The following is a 14,560-nucleotide window of genomic DNA, read 5'->3' on the forward strand; positions in this document are numbered from 1 at the left end:
TTGACTGCTCCGGACGCTGGGTCTCCGGCCGCTGACTGAGCCTTTGCACTCCCCAGTTCCATCGGTTCCTCCCCTGCCTGCAGCTGAGGTGAGGGACGCGTACGTCCTGGATCTCTGGGAAAGAAAGGAGGCACTCTAGACGGTGTGTGAAGCTGGCTACCCCCCTCATTGCGCCAAGGGCGTTCTTCATGGCGTACTCCAATGGCAAGCGCCCGCTGCACCACGTCTGCCAGGGTTTTAGGTCTGTCCCCCCTTGCCAGTTCGTCTTTCACAGGGCCAGAGAGCCCCTCCCAAAACAAGTCTCTGACTGCCAGAGAATCTTTCTCCCATCGCAGCACATTCAGCAAGGCGAAAAAGCGAGCATGGTACTGACGTACTGAAGCCTTGCCTTGCCTTAAACCAGTGTTTCCCAACCACTGTTCCGCGGCACACTAGTGTGCCGCGAGATGTTGCCTGGTGTGCCGCGAGATGTTGCCTGGAGGGAGGCGGGCGTGTCGGGCAGCGAGAGGCGGGGCGGCGACGGCGAGGAGAGGCCGCCCAGCGCGGGGCTCTCGCCGTCTGCCTGCCTGGCTGCCTGCGAGCTCGGCGGGCAGCGCCTCCGTCCGCAGCACCCGCCTCGCGGCTCTCATTCCCTGCCCCTGCCAAAGCTCACCCAGCCAAGCAGCGCTCTCCTTCCTGCCTCGCTTTGCTGCCTCCTCCTCCCCCACCCCCAAAGCTTGGAGGTTCCCCGGCAAGGGGGAGGGAAAGAAATTGAAACTTACACTTTCGTGCGTCCCTCCCGGCGTGACGCTGCGCGCTGACGTCACGGGGCTGTAATGGTGGTGTGCCTCGAGATTTTTTTCATCAAACAAGTGTGCCTTTGCCCAAAAAAGGTTGGGAAACACTGCCTTAAACCATGCATCTGCTGGCGTGCTACATCCACATCCACGCTAGACTGGAAGCAAGCGTCCATGCATTTGATAAATTCATCAGAGTCCCTTCGAGCAGGGCAATCCTCGCGCCACAGATTGCGCAGCCAAGCCCTCGCTTCCCCATGCAAGTGGGACACAATGAAACCCACTTTCTCCTCCTCATCTTTAAAGTCGTCGCGAAGCAAATGCAACGCATATTCTACGTCTGCTCTAAAACTGGGGTACTGCTTCAGGTTCCCATCGAAGTGGGCTACCAAGTTGCCTCCTCTTCTGCCCAGTGCTACTCCAGCAGCTTTGGCCGCCGGGAACCCCACCTGGCATGCATGATCCCACCTGGCTTGCAGATCTTGGCACCGCTTTTCCGCCTCTTCCCCCCTCTTCTGGGAGATCGCTACCTCAGTGGTAAGCTGGGAGACTGCGTTGCGTAGCTCAGCTATCTGCTGCTCCATACTCATGGCTGCCAAACTTCGTGAGCTTTGCAAAAAAAAATTTTGCGTATCTTTGGGAGGGGACTTACTGTCAGGGCTGCCTCAGGTCTCAGCTCACAAAAGACCAACGCCAGGTTCTTCTTATATACAAGGATGTTTATTGCAGTTCATTATTGGTTCCACAACCGAGGCGCGCAGCCCCGCGTCTCTTAGCCTAGACGTTTGAAGTCCCCTCTGAATCGGTCCCGCCTCTACACCAGCTTAAGAGGCTTGTGCTAGTCCACCTCTTCCTGTCTTTCCTTTTCCGCAGGGTCTTTCTGCCCCCCTGGGTTCCTTCCCTCCTGCTCTCTCCTGAAGCGGATTCCTCAGATGCCTGTTCCCCCCTCCTTCATGCTTTGGGGCCAGGCTCCTCCTCCGGGCTCTCTCCATTTCCGCGCGCCTCCACATTTGAACTTGGCGTGCGTTCGCTACCCCTGACCTTCCTCTTGACACTTACACTACTCCCTGTACTACTCTCCGCCTCTTCCGGCAGGACGTCCTGCCCCGATCTCCTTCCCCTGTCTCCTTCCTGCTCCGCTCCGTGTGTCACACTGGGAACTCCACTCTCTTCACTTCGTTCCTGCTGGGAAGCCGGCCCCGATCTCCCACTCCCACTCGGGGTTTCCCTGCTGCTTCCCTGCTCCTGGCAGGTCCCCCCTGTGACCCCCCTTGGCCTGACTAGGGGCGCCCCCTTCTGGGAATCCTCCGATTCACTTGAGAGACTCATGGAAGACCTCAAGTCATTGTCATCCTCTTCCTCACTGTCCTGGGATTCTTTCCCATCGCTCTCCGTCTCCCCCCTCACCTGTGCCTCTGTCTCTGAACCCCTGACACCAGGGAATTCTAATTCAGCCTTCTCCAAACATAGCTCTAAATCTTCCCAGATTTGTAACGACTGGGGAGGGGTGCCTATGGGAGGGATATATATATTAAAGCAAAGGAAATCTCCTCCTTCACTGCTAGAAATAAGTAAGATTTGTAAATTGTTGCTCTTCACCCACTGCTGTTGCCGGCCCTTGCACTTTAGCTTGGTAGAAACAAAAGTGACTAAACCACCACTAGGTCGGCCTCGGGAATTTGGTTTTATCGCAGGGGTAGCAAAGGCTTCGTATCCCTGTAAAGAAGGGACATGGAGATCTAGACACCATGTCTCCTGTAGACATATAATCTGAAATTTTGTAAGGAAATCCAGAAGGTCGACATCACCCTGCTTAGATAGCCATCCCGCCACATTCCAAGAAAGGATGTGGAAATAGGGTGATGGTGGAAATAGTGGCAGTCAATCTCTTTTCCGGTGGTTTGAGGCTCCTGAGCTGGGCTCCTCCTCTTTCTGCCCTGCTTGGTGGTTCCAGGTTTGAGGTCGCTGGTCCCTAGGTAGGTGTGATAGCTTTAACTAAGGGGCCAATAGGTTGATTTGGCCCAGAGGATCTTTGATGACACTGTTACAAATATCATGTTGTTCAGCTGATGTATCATGATGTTCAGCTGGTTTTTGCAGAGCAAGGGTTTTGCAGACCCGTATAGGCTGTACAGGTAGCAGGTCAACAGCTGCATCTTGCGTCGGTACTGCTAGCGGGTCAAAATTTGACAAAAGCTGTGGATCTTGATTGCGTATTGGGCTTAGAATAATGGAAGCCTCCAATTCCGGCATCGAGGCATATTTCTCCCCTAGTCCTCTCCCCTAGCATGGAAGACGAAGAGCAGACTCCATTTGAGGATCTCTCCCTCATTACAGTCGATCAGGTATATGAAGACGAGCAGCAAAGTCAGTCCTCAGGGAATGTGCAGGCGACCTTGGAACGGACAGCTCACGGAAGAACCACGACCAAACCTAAGAGGAGGCGTGTAGTGGTGATAGGGGATTCCCTACTGAGGGGAACAGAAGCAGTGATCTGTGGGCCTGACAAGATGTCTCGGGAAGTGTGCTGTCTCCCCGGGGCTAAGATCCAAGATGTAACTGAACGACTGCAAGGAATTATAAAACCCACTGACGAATACCCCTTCCTCTTGGTTCATGTGGGAACCAATGACACTGCAAGCAATAGCCTCCAGAAGATCAAAAGAGACTACGAGGCTCTCGGCAGGAAATTGAAGCAACTAAATGCACAAATTGTCATCTCATCTGTCCTCCCAGTTGAACGACGTGGCCCAGGGAGAGAGGGAAAAATCGTGGAAGTGAACAGCTGGCTTCGCAAATGGTGAAAACAGGAACGGTTTGGATTCTTAGATCACGGACTGCAGTTTCTTGAAGATGGACTTCTGGCAAGCGATGGGCTGCACCTCACAACGGTTGGGAGAAATGTTTTTGCCAAAAATCTCAGAAACCTCATCAGGAGGGCTTTAAACTGACTAATGTGGGGGAGGGAGACAGTGCTCCTGAAGGTAGGAGTCTATCAATTGATGAAGATGATCATCCAAATGTCATAGACCAAATGGAGCAAACAGCATGCAGACCTAGTGGTGGGAGGAAAAAATCCTTAAATAAGAGACACGGGGGAATGATTAATGGACTTCAATGTCTGTACACTAATGCGCAAAGCATGGGAAATAAACAAGATGAGCTTGAGCTCTTGGTACAGCAAACTAAATATGACATAATAGGCATCACTGAAACCTGGTGGGATAAGTCCCACGATTGGAATGTAATAATGGGGGGATACAATCTATTTCAGAGAAACAGACCAGACAAGAAAGGAGGAGGAGTGGCGTTATATGTCAGGGATGTGTATACCTGTGAAGAGATCCAAGATTTAGAACCTCAAAGCCAAAGTGAGAGCATTTGGGTCAAAATTAAGGGAGAGAAGAATAACAGAGATCTCATTGTGGGAGTTTACTATAGATCCCCAAGCCAAACGGAGGACATAGATGATGCCTTCCTGGAACAGATGGCCAAGCATGCAAAAGGAAGGGAGATAGTAGTAATGGGGGACTTCAATTACCCGGATATTTGTTGGATGTCAAACTCAGCCAAGAGCATAAGGTCAACAGATTCCTCACTGGCCTTGCAGACAACTTCATTGTCCAGAAAGTGGGAGAAGCAACAAGAGGAACAACCATTTTAGATCTGGTCCTAACCAATGTTGATGACCTGGTTAGTGGGGTAGAAGTGGAAGGATCATTAGGCGCGAGTGATCATGCTCTTCTGAAGTTTACTATACAGCGGAAAGGAGCAGCCAAGCATACTAGGACTCAATTTCTTGACTTTAAGAAAGCCGACTTCATAAAACTTAGGGAAGTGCTGGGTGAGATCCCATGGACAACAATACTAAAAGGAAAGGGAGTTCATGATGGCTGGGAGTTTGTTAAGAGGGAGATAGTAAAAGCACAACGTCAGGCAATACCAATGAGACGGAAACATGGAAGGTGCCTAAAGAAGCCAGGGTGGCTATCTAAAGAACTTTTAACTGAGTTAAGATTAAAAAAGGATGTGTACAAAAAATGGAAAAGGGGGGAAACCACCAAAGAGGAATTCAAACAAATAGCCAGCACGTGTAGACACAAAGTCAGAAAAGCTAAAGCACAGAATGAACTCAGGCTGGCTAGAGAGGTTAAAAGCAACAAAAAAGGCTTTTATGGGTATGTTCGTAGCAAAAGGAAGAACAAAGAAACAGTGGGGCCACTCAGAGGAGAAGATGGTGAAATGCAAACAGGGGACACAGAAAGGGCTGAACTCCTCAATGCCTTCTTTGCCTCAGTCTTCTCCGATAAAGAAAACAATGCCCAACCTGAAGAATTTGGAGCAAATGATTCAGCAAAGGAAACACAGCCCAGAATAACTAAGGAGATAGTACAAGAATACTTGGCTAGTTTAGATGTATTCAAGTCTCCAGGGCCAGATGAACTGCATCCAAGAGTATTAAAAGAACTGGCAGATGTGATCTCAGAACCACTGGCAGTCATCTTTGAGAATTCCTGGAGAACAGGCGAAGTCCCGGCAGACTGGAGGAGGGCAAATGTTGTCCCTATTTTCAAAAAGGGGAAAAGAGAGGACCCAAATAATTACCGCCCAGTCAGTCTGACATCAATACCTGGGAAGATTCTGGAGCAGATCATGAAGCAAACAGTCTGTGAGCACCTAGAAAGGAATGCTGTGATCACCAATCGTCAGCATGGATTTCTGAAAAATAAGTCATGTCAGACTAACCTGATCTCGTTTTTTGACAGAATTACAAGCCTGGTAGATGAAGGGAACGCAGTGGATGTAGCCTACCTTGATTTCAGCAAGGCATTCGACAAGGTGCCCCATGATATTCTTGTAAAGAAGCTGGTAAAATGCGGTCTTGACTATGCTACCACTCAGTGGATTTGTAACTGGCTGACTGACCGAACCCAAAGGGTGCTCATCAATGGTTCCTCTTCATCCTGGAGAAGAGTGACTAGTGGGGTGCCACAGGGTTCTGTCTTGGGCCTGGTCTTATTCAACATCTTTATCAACGACTTGGATGATGGACTCAAGGGCATCCTGATCAAATTTGCAGATGACACCAAAGTGGGAGGGGTGGCTAACACCCCAGAGGACAGGATCACACTTCAAAACGATCTTGACAGATTAGAGAACTGGGCAAAAACAAACAAAATGAATTTTAACAGGGAGAAATGTAAAGTATTGCACTTGGGCAAAAAAAATGAGAGGCACAAATACAAGATGAGGGACACCTGGCTTGAGAGCAGTACATGTGAAAAGGATCTAGGATTCTTGGTTGACCATAAACTTGACATGAGCCAACAGTGTGACACGGCAGCTAAAAAAGCCAATGCAATTCTGGGCTGCATCAATAGGAGTATAGCATCTAGATCAAGGGAAGTAATAGTGCCACTGTATTCTGCTCTGGTCAGACCTCACCTGGAGTACTGTGTCCAGTTCTGGGCACCACAATTCAAGAAGGACACTGACAAACTGGAACGTGTCCAGAGGAGGGCAACCAAAATGGTCAAAGGCCTGGAAACGATGCCTTATGAGGAACGGCTAAGGGAGCTGGGCATGTTTAGCCTGGAGAAGAGGAGGTAAAGGGGTGATATGATAGCCATATTCAAATATATAAAAGGATGTCACATAGAGGAGGGAGAAAGGTTGTTTTCTGCTGCTCCAGAGAAGCGGATACAGAGCAATGGATCCAAACTACAAGAAAGAAGATTCCACCTAAACATTAGGAAGAACTTCCTGACAGTAAGAGCTGTTCGACAGTGGAATTTGCTTCCAAGGAGTGTGGTGGAGTCTCCTTCTTTGGAGGTCTTTAAGCAGAGGCTTGACAACCATATGTCAGGAGTGCTCTGATGGTGTTTCCTGCTTGGCAGGGGGTTGGACTCGATGGCCCTTGTGGTCTCTTCCAGCTCTATGATTCTATGATTCTATAAACCTGATGGTCCCAGACAGAAGACAATCAGGATCACAAGAACTTGCATATGGGAGTGGATTTGGCACAGACTGGAACAAAGGACAATAATCAGCTCTTCCCTCTGGGGGCAGGAAACTGCAAAGTCCCCTCTGTCACCTGGAAAATGACTCATGGGGAGGGGGAGAAGGGAACCAGCCAGGTGACAGGACACTCAGGTTACCACCACCACCCCTCCCTCAACCCCTCCTTTCTGTGATGTATGCATGATGTTTCTGGGGGTGGGCTTGACCTACAGGATGAGAATTTCAAAAGTTTTTATAAGGCCTTGCACACCATTTTTCTGTGTCTTTTCTCTCTCTTGCAAGTGAGGGGAACACCCTGTTGCAACAGTTCAATAAAGGCCAACCCTACAGGCTGCTGTTTTGCTCCAAGTTATCCTGGTTGGTGTCTTTGTTTTGTCCAAGGGAGCCCTCAGATTTTTCCGGTAACAGTTTGGCGACCATGCTCAGGGACACTTGGTCCTCCTGTGAAGGTGAGGGGGGAGATGGAGGGGATCGGGTGCCACTGGGCAACCTTAGCCCAGGGATCCCTTTTTCCTCTCCCTACCTCCTCTTTGCGGGCGGTAATCAATCGTCACCAAAAGCCCAGCCAGGGGGAGCAAAGGCAAGGTCAAGCTGGCTAAAGAGAAAGGATCCCGGGATCCACGAGGGACATCTACGAATGTGAGTATGGTTTGAAGTTAATACATTGGGAGGGGGTGGGAAAGTAACGTCTCCACGACAGCTGGGCTTTTCTTCTTTCCATCTCTGACGTCTTCCCTCGGAGTCGCCTGGAAGCGTCCTAAACTCTATCCTTCCCTCCCCCGATTTCCCTCTCGGACCGGAGAAACCGCGGAACTTTTACTGTTTTTCTGACGTTTTTCCTCGGAGTCGCCCAGAAACGTCCTAAACTCTTTCTCTCCTTTTCTCTTTCCCGATTTCCCTCTCGGAGCCTGACCGGGGAAACCGTGGAAAGTCTCCTTTCCTCTTTCCCCCACGTCTTCCCTCGGAGTATTAGTCTTGTAAGCAGCGCTGAATAAATTCCGAATCCGTGGTTTTTACCGGGTTAGAGAGACCCGTGGTTTCCAGGCTAGTGCCTGTGGTTTTCTGGTAGGCAGGGATTGCCTTTTAGTTGAAGAAAAAAAAATCAAGTACTGATAGAATATTCTTCTCTCTACCCCCCCCTTCTCTGTCCCTTTCTTGTGCTTGTTTTTCTATCTCCTAGTGTAATCTACTGAGCAACCCCCCCTCAGTATTAGAGGGAAAATGGGAGCTCACTCTTCTAAACACCCTAGCTGGACTCCTCCTGGCAACAAAGCTTCCATGAAGCCTTTTTGCCCCAGAGAGGATTCTGATACGCCCCTCCAGTTTGTCATCTGCAACTGGGAAAAATAAAATGAAATAAAATAAAGGGGCAAAATGGTCTTTCCAAGTACAAATTGCGAGACCGTTGTAACTTTTAGTGGGTGGCTTAGGCCCACCACCTGGAACCCAGGGCACAGCGGCCACCTCAGAGATCCTTCAACAAAATCAGGGTGTGAACCCTTAGGGAGAGCTGAACACATCAAATTTGTGTTGTTAAACTATAAACTATAACCTAAAGCTAGAATGTGAAACCGTAAACTTAATGGTGCTCAGAAGGCAGTAGATATAATAACAGCCCAGCCTGAGAGCCCACGCATTAGAGATCTTAGTTTCTCTAAAAAAAATGAATAAGAGATGTACTCAAAGATTTAGAAATATTTAAAGGGTTTGTGTTTACATTGGCTTTGGCATCCACAGACTGTTCTTAAATGCACATAGTTTTAAAATTGCAAGCTTGCTTCAAAATTTTTAAATATAAGGGCCTTAGCAATCTTAAACAGGACAAAAATGAGAATGAAGCGTGCAAATGTTTGTTATTTGAGAGAGGCTCCAAAGAGTCTTCCTCCGAGTAGCTTAAGTGAGGATTATGATTTTAAGTTGACGGTAAATGATGTTTTGTTGCAACTTTTGAGTTTGTGAGCCTACATCCGTGTTCCAGTCTTTTTTTCCAGTATTTTGAAATGTGCTGTGAAGAAACTAATGTTTCTGCTGCAAAAGCCTAGTTGAGCCAACTGCTCTCTCAAGCTAATATGCAGTGTACGTATTTCATTAAGCATATGCCTATGAAAATATGGTGTTCCTTCTAAGAAAATTGTTATTAAAAGGGAGAAGCTTCCATAGCCAGCAATTGTCTATCTGAGCCCTGATACCAGCCTCTATAAGACTTCCTGGCCTCTTTTCTTGGAAAATGCCCCCCCCCCCTTGTATCAGTCTCTTTCAGTTTTTTCCCCCTTCTTACTTCTGTGCCAGGTAAATTTACTCCTGAGTAAGATTCCTTTAAAAGGAAACTACGGGGAGGGGGGGCAATCTTTTCTAAAGGTACCTTGAATCTCACTTTCCTATGTGTGGTTGTTTTAAAAAATCTTAATTAGGCTTACTGTTCCTAGGCAAGTTCAGAAAAAATGTTCACTTTTGTATTCCTTTTAATTTTAATTTTATTTTAATTGATTAATTCTATGGCTCTTTTAATCATTTGTGAGTGATTATGTCAATTGAATTAACTATGCTTAATAAAAGATCCTCTCCCTATCTTAGGAAAAAACTGTTCACTTCAATTTTCCTTTAAAGATCATTTCTCTAGGAACTTGCATTCTTTAGTCTAAGGAAGCAAACTCACTCAAACTATCTCAAGATCTGCTAAAAGGGTTCTGTGTAAAGTTGGGTACTTTTATTTTCCTCTTCCTTAGTACATGATAGGAGCATAGATGTTTCCTTTCCCAGTTGTGCTTGTTGTTGTTTAGTCGTTTAGTCGTGTCCGACTCTTCGTGACCCCATGGACCAGAGCCCCATGTAGAGTGAGTTACAATAATCCAGTCTGGAGGTGACCGTTGTGTGGATCACAGTGGCTAGGTCAGGGCGAGAGAGGTAAGGAGCCAACTGCTTAGCTTGCCGGAGATGAAAAAATGCCGCCTTTGTTATGCAATCTGACCTCCATGGAAAGGGAGGTGTCAAAGATTACACCCAAACTCTTAACGGACGGTGCTGGCACTAATTGCACCCCCGCAAGAGATGGGAGTTGCCCCCTCAATCCCATATCGCTCCGTCCCAGCCAGAGGACCTCTGTCTTCGAAGGATTTAACTTCAACCGGCTCCCACGTAACCATCCAGCCACAGCTTCCAAACATCTGATCAGTGTGTCTGGGGCCGAGTCAGGATGGCCATCCATCAACAGATAGAGTTGGGTGTCATCAGCATACTGATGGCAGCCCAGCCCAAAACTCCGGACAAGCTGGGCGAGGGGGCGCATAAAGATGTTTAAAAGCATCGGGGAGAGAATCGCACCCTGAGGCACTCCACACACCAAGGAGTGGCGCGATGACAATTCCCCCCCAAGCGCCACCCTCTGTCCCCGACCGGAGGGAAATGAGCGCAGCCATTGAAGGACTGTGCCCTGGACCCCCACGTCGGCAAGGCGGTGGTCCAGAAGTTCGTGATCGACCATGTCGAAGGCTGCTGACAGGTCTAGAAGAATCAGCAGCCCCGAGCCGCCTCGATCCAGCTGCCTGCGGAGATCATCTGTTAGGGCGACCAGAGGCGTCTCGGTCCCATGACCAGCGCGGAAGCCGGACTGGAATGGATCCAGAGCCGATTTTTCATCCAGAAACCCACCAATTATAACCTTTCTGCCTCTCATTATACCCCAGACTTTCCCAGTATTCTACAGGATTCACAACCTTACTACGGAAGGGGGCTCCGAAACATCATCGGAGGAAGAGATGCAGGGGCAACAGGAAGTGTCAGCGGCTGCAGAACAGCACCAGTCTCCAATGATGGGCAAGGGAGAAAGAAGTCTAAGTAAGAAGAAGCATTCGGCCAAGAAGAGCAAGAGAAGTAAGCCTTCTGATTCCGAGGACAATTCAGAAATGCTTCCCTGCTGCCCACCACCTGCTGGGACCTGAGCTACCAGAATTACAGGATGGAGCACGTGGGTCCCTATGTGGAAAAGAAGCAGCCAGATCCCTCTAAGTTTGGAAATTCCAAAGCTAAGCGAGTCCCTCACCGTGAGGTTTGCTGGGTGTGTGCCAGGGGCCAAATTGTAAGTATGCACATGAATGTGAAAAGTGCCTAGGTAACTACCCGGCGTCCTCATGTTTTAAAGGTAAACAGCCCTTTCTGGGCGGTAGGGGGCATTTCCACCAGGGGTCTTGAAATGCTCACAGACCAGCCCAAAGAACAGCCACAAACCGGTATTAATTCAGCCGCAAACCGGTATTAATTTGGCCCATGGTTTTGGCGTTCTCTTCTGTTAAGCTCTCACCTCTTAGATCCCTCCTAACTCAGGGGACCCCCTAAACCAAACAAACAAAAAACAAACAAACCAGTTAGGGAAATGCTAGCTATTGCAAAAAGAAAATAAACAAATAAATTCTGGCTGGGAGGGTGGCTGGCCCCTTCAGGGAGCCGCCTATACTGGCTTTACACATTTCACCTTTAGGCATCGTCCCTAAAAAGTCTCCAGGAGAGTATCGTATGAGCCACAACCCATCCTACCCTAGAGGTGGCTCAGTCAATGATGCAATACCACAGGAGCCTTGTTCTGTGAAATATGCCTCCTTTGATCAGGCTATAAAAGCTTATTCGCAGGTTCAGCAGGGGAGCACTCTTGGCTAAGTGTGTCATTGAGTCAGCCTTTTGCCTCCTGCCAATTCACCCAGAGGACTTTCTGTGCCTAGGTTTTAGGTTTAGGGCTTATTCATAGACAAATTTATGCCAATAGGGTGCTCAGTAGCTTGTGCAGCTTTTGAGTCATTTAGTACAATTTTAGACTGGGCCCTTTGCTTTAGAACTGGTTCTGAAAGGGTGACCCATTACCTCGATAACTTTTCTCTCATCACTAGTAATAGCCCTGATTGCGCTTCTCTTTAGAGGCTTTCACCTCCCTGGCTGAGGAGCTTGGGGTACCTTTGGTGGCAGACAAAACAGAGGGTCCAGTTTCGACCATAACCTATTTTGGGTATTGAATTGGACACAATCGCACAGACATCAGCCTACCAAGGGAGAAGCTAGCAGCACTTAAGGAATTAATTCTGTAACTTCTTCCTCTCAAGAAGGTCACCCTTAGGCAGAGTCGATCACTCTTGGGTCACCTCAACTTTGCATGCCGGGTAGTGCCCCCTGGCTGCCCCTTTTGTAGGAAATTGGCTAGCTGTCAGCGGGACTGCATGCTCCTCAACACAGAGTGCGCCTCTCTAAAGTGATCAAGTAAGGCCTGGAGGTTTGGTTAAAGTTCCTGGATAAGTACAGGGGAATTCTTTGTGGCAGGACAATTTGATGCTGCGTTCAGACTTTCAGGTACAGTCTGATGCAGTTGGTTCCCTGGGGTTTGGTGTCTACTTTAGGGGATGCTGGTGTGCTCAGCGTTGGCCTACCAGCTGGCAAGGAAAACCTATCACGCGTGACCTCACCTTCTTAGAATTTTCCTATCGTAGTTCTGGTGCACTTGTGGGCTGATGAGTTCAGGAATCACCAGGTATGCTTCTGGACTGACAATCAAGCGGTTGTCAGTGTCCTGTCTAAACAATCATCACACTCTCCTAGGGTGGCAAACGTGCTCCGGTGCTTTGTCCTTTTGTGCTTAGAATTAATCACCTATTTCTCTGCCAAATTTACACCTAGGGTTAACAATGACATCGCGCATGCTCTGTCTCGTTTTCAGATGGACTGTTTCCGCTCATTAGCACCAGAGGCGCAGCAATTGCCACAGCCATTCCTGGAGCACCTTTGGAACATGATGTCCTGAAGTGAGTATTGGCTTTAGTAGTCCCATCCACGCTTAGACATCATAAAAAGGCTTGGTTGGACTTTATGGAGTTTCAAGGCAAATTAAAAAATGCTAGGCTTGACACACCCCCTACCAAGGCTGAGGTTCTGCAATACTTGGTACATTTTAGGGAGCTGGGTCGCGCAGCAAAGACTCTATAACATCCAGTCAGCTGCAATCTCCTCCTTCTGTAAGGCTATTTACTCCATAGACCCTTGTGCAGATTTCTTAGTGTGAAGGGCACTGGGGGGCTGGCGCAGGCTGCTGCCTCCCAGCAGTGATGGTAGAAGGCCCATAACATATGACATTCTATGCCAAATCCAAACAACAACAACAACAAAAATAAAAGTTAAGAAGTATCTGTTGGTCCAAGTACAAGGCCCGGTTATTTTTCGGCTGCATACGCCATTGAAGGAATGGGTTTCTGTGCAGGGACCCAAAATCCACTTTTTTCTGTTTCCAAGGGAGCATTTCTAGAATGCTTTAACTTGAGCTCTTGAGCCAAAACCCAGCTGTATAAACAAGTGCTCAGAGCCCTCTCCTTTATCAGTTTGTGACGGCAAGGATGACCATGGCTGTTCTAGTGGAGTAGGGATGACATGTCATAGAATCATAGAATCATAGAGTTGGAAGAGACCACCAGGGCCATCGAGTCCAACCCCCTGCCAAGCAGGAAACACCATCAGAGCACTCCTGACATATGGTTGTCAAGCCTCTGTTTAAAGACCTCCAAAGTAGGAGACTCCACCACACTCCTTGGCAGCAAATTCCACTGTCGAACAGCTCTTACTGTCAGGAAGTTCTTCCTAATGTTTAGGTGGAATCTTCTTTCTTGTAGTTTGGATCCATTGCTCCGTGTCCGCTTCTCTGGAGCAGCAGAAAACAACCTTTCTCCCTCCTCTATGTGACATCCTTTTATATATTTGAACATGGCTATCATATCACCCCTTAACCTCCTCTTCTCCAGGCTAAACATGCCCAGCTCCCTTAGCCGTTCCTCATAAGGCATCGTTTCCAGGCCTTTGACCATTTTGGTTGCCCTCCTCTGGACACGTTCCAGTTTGTCAGTGTCCTTCTTGAATTGTGGTGCCCAGAACTGGACACAGTACTCCAGGTGTGGTCTGACCAGAGCAGAATACAGTGGCACTATTACTTCCCTTGATCTAGATGCTATACTCCTATTGATGCAGCCCAGAATTGCATTGGCTTTTTTAGCTGCCGCGTCACACTGTTGGCTCATGTCAAGTTTGTGGTCAACCAAGACTCCTAGATCCTTTTCACATGTACTGCTCTCAAGCCAGGTGTCCCCCATCTTGTATTTGTGCCTCTCATTTTTTTTGCCCAAGTGCAATACTTTACATTTCTCCCTGTTAAAATTCATTTTGTTTGTTTTTGCCCAGTTCTCTAATCTGTCAAGGTCGTTTTGAAGTGTGATCCTGTCCTCTGGGGTGTTAGCCACCCCTCCCAGTTTGGTGTCATCTGCAAATTTGATCAGGATGCCCTTGAGTCCATCATCCAAGTCGTTGATAAAGATGTTAAATAAGACCGGGCCCAAGACAGAACCCTGTGGCACCCCACTAGTCACTCTTCTCCAGGATGAAGAGGAACCATTGATGAGCACCCTTTGGGTTCGGTCAGTCAGCCAGTTACAAATCCACTGAGTGGTAGCAGAGTCAAGACCGCATTTTACCAGCTTCTTTACAAGAATATCATGGGGCACCTTGTCAAATGCCTTACTGAAATCAAGGTAGGCTATATCCACTGAGTTCCCTTCATCTACCAGGCTTGTAATTCTGTCAAAAAATGAGATCAGGTTAGTCTGACATGACTTATTTTTCAGAAATCCATGCTGACTATTGGTGATCACAGCATTCCTTTCTAGGTGCTCACAGACTGTTTGCTTAATGATCTGCTCCAGAATCTTCCCTGCTATTGATGTCAGACTGACTGGGCGGTAATTATT

Source organism: Podarcis bocagei (genome assembly GCF_964188305.1).
Source record: "Podarcis bocagei genome assembly, chromosome: W".
In the NCBI taxonomy this organism is placed as follows: Eukaryota; Metazoa; Chordata; class Lepidosauria; order Squamata; family Lacertidae; genus Podarcis; species Podarcis bocagei.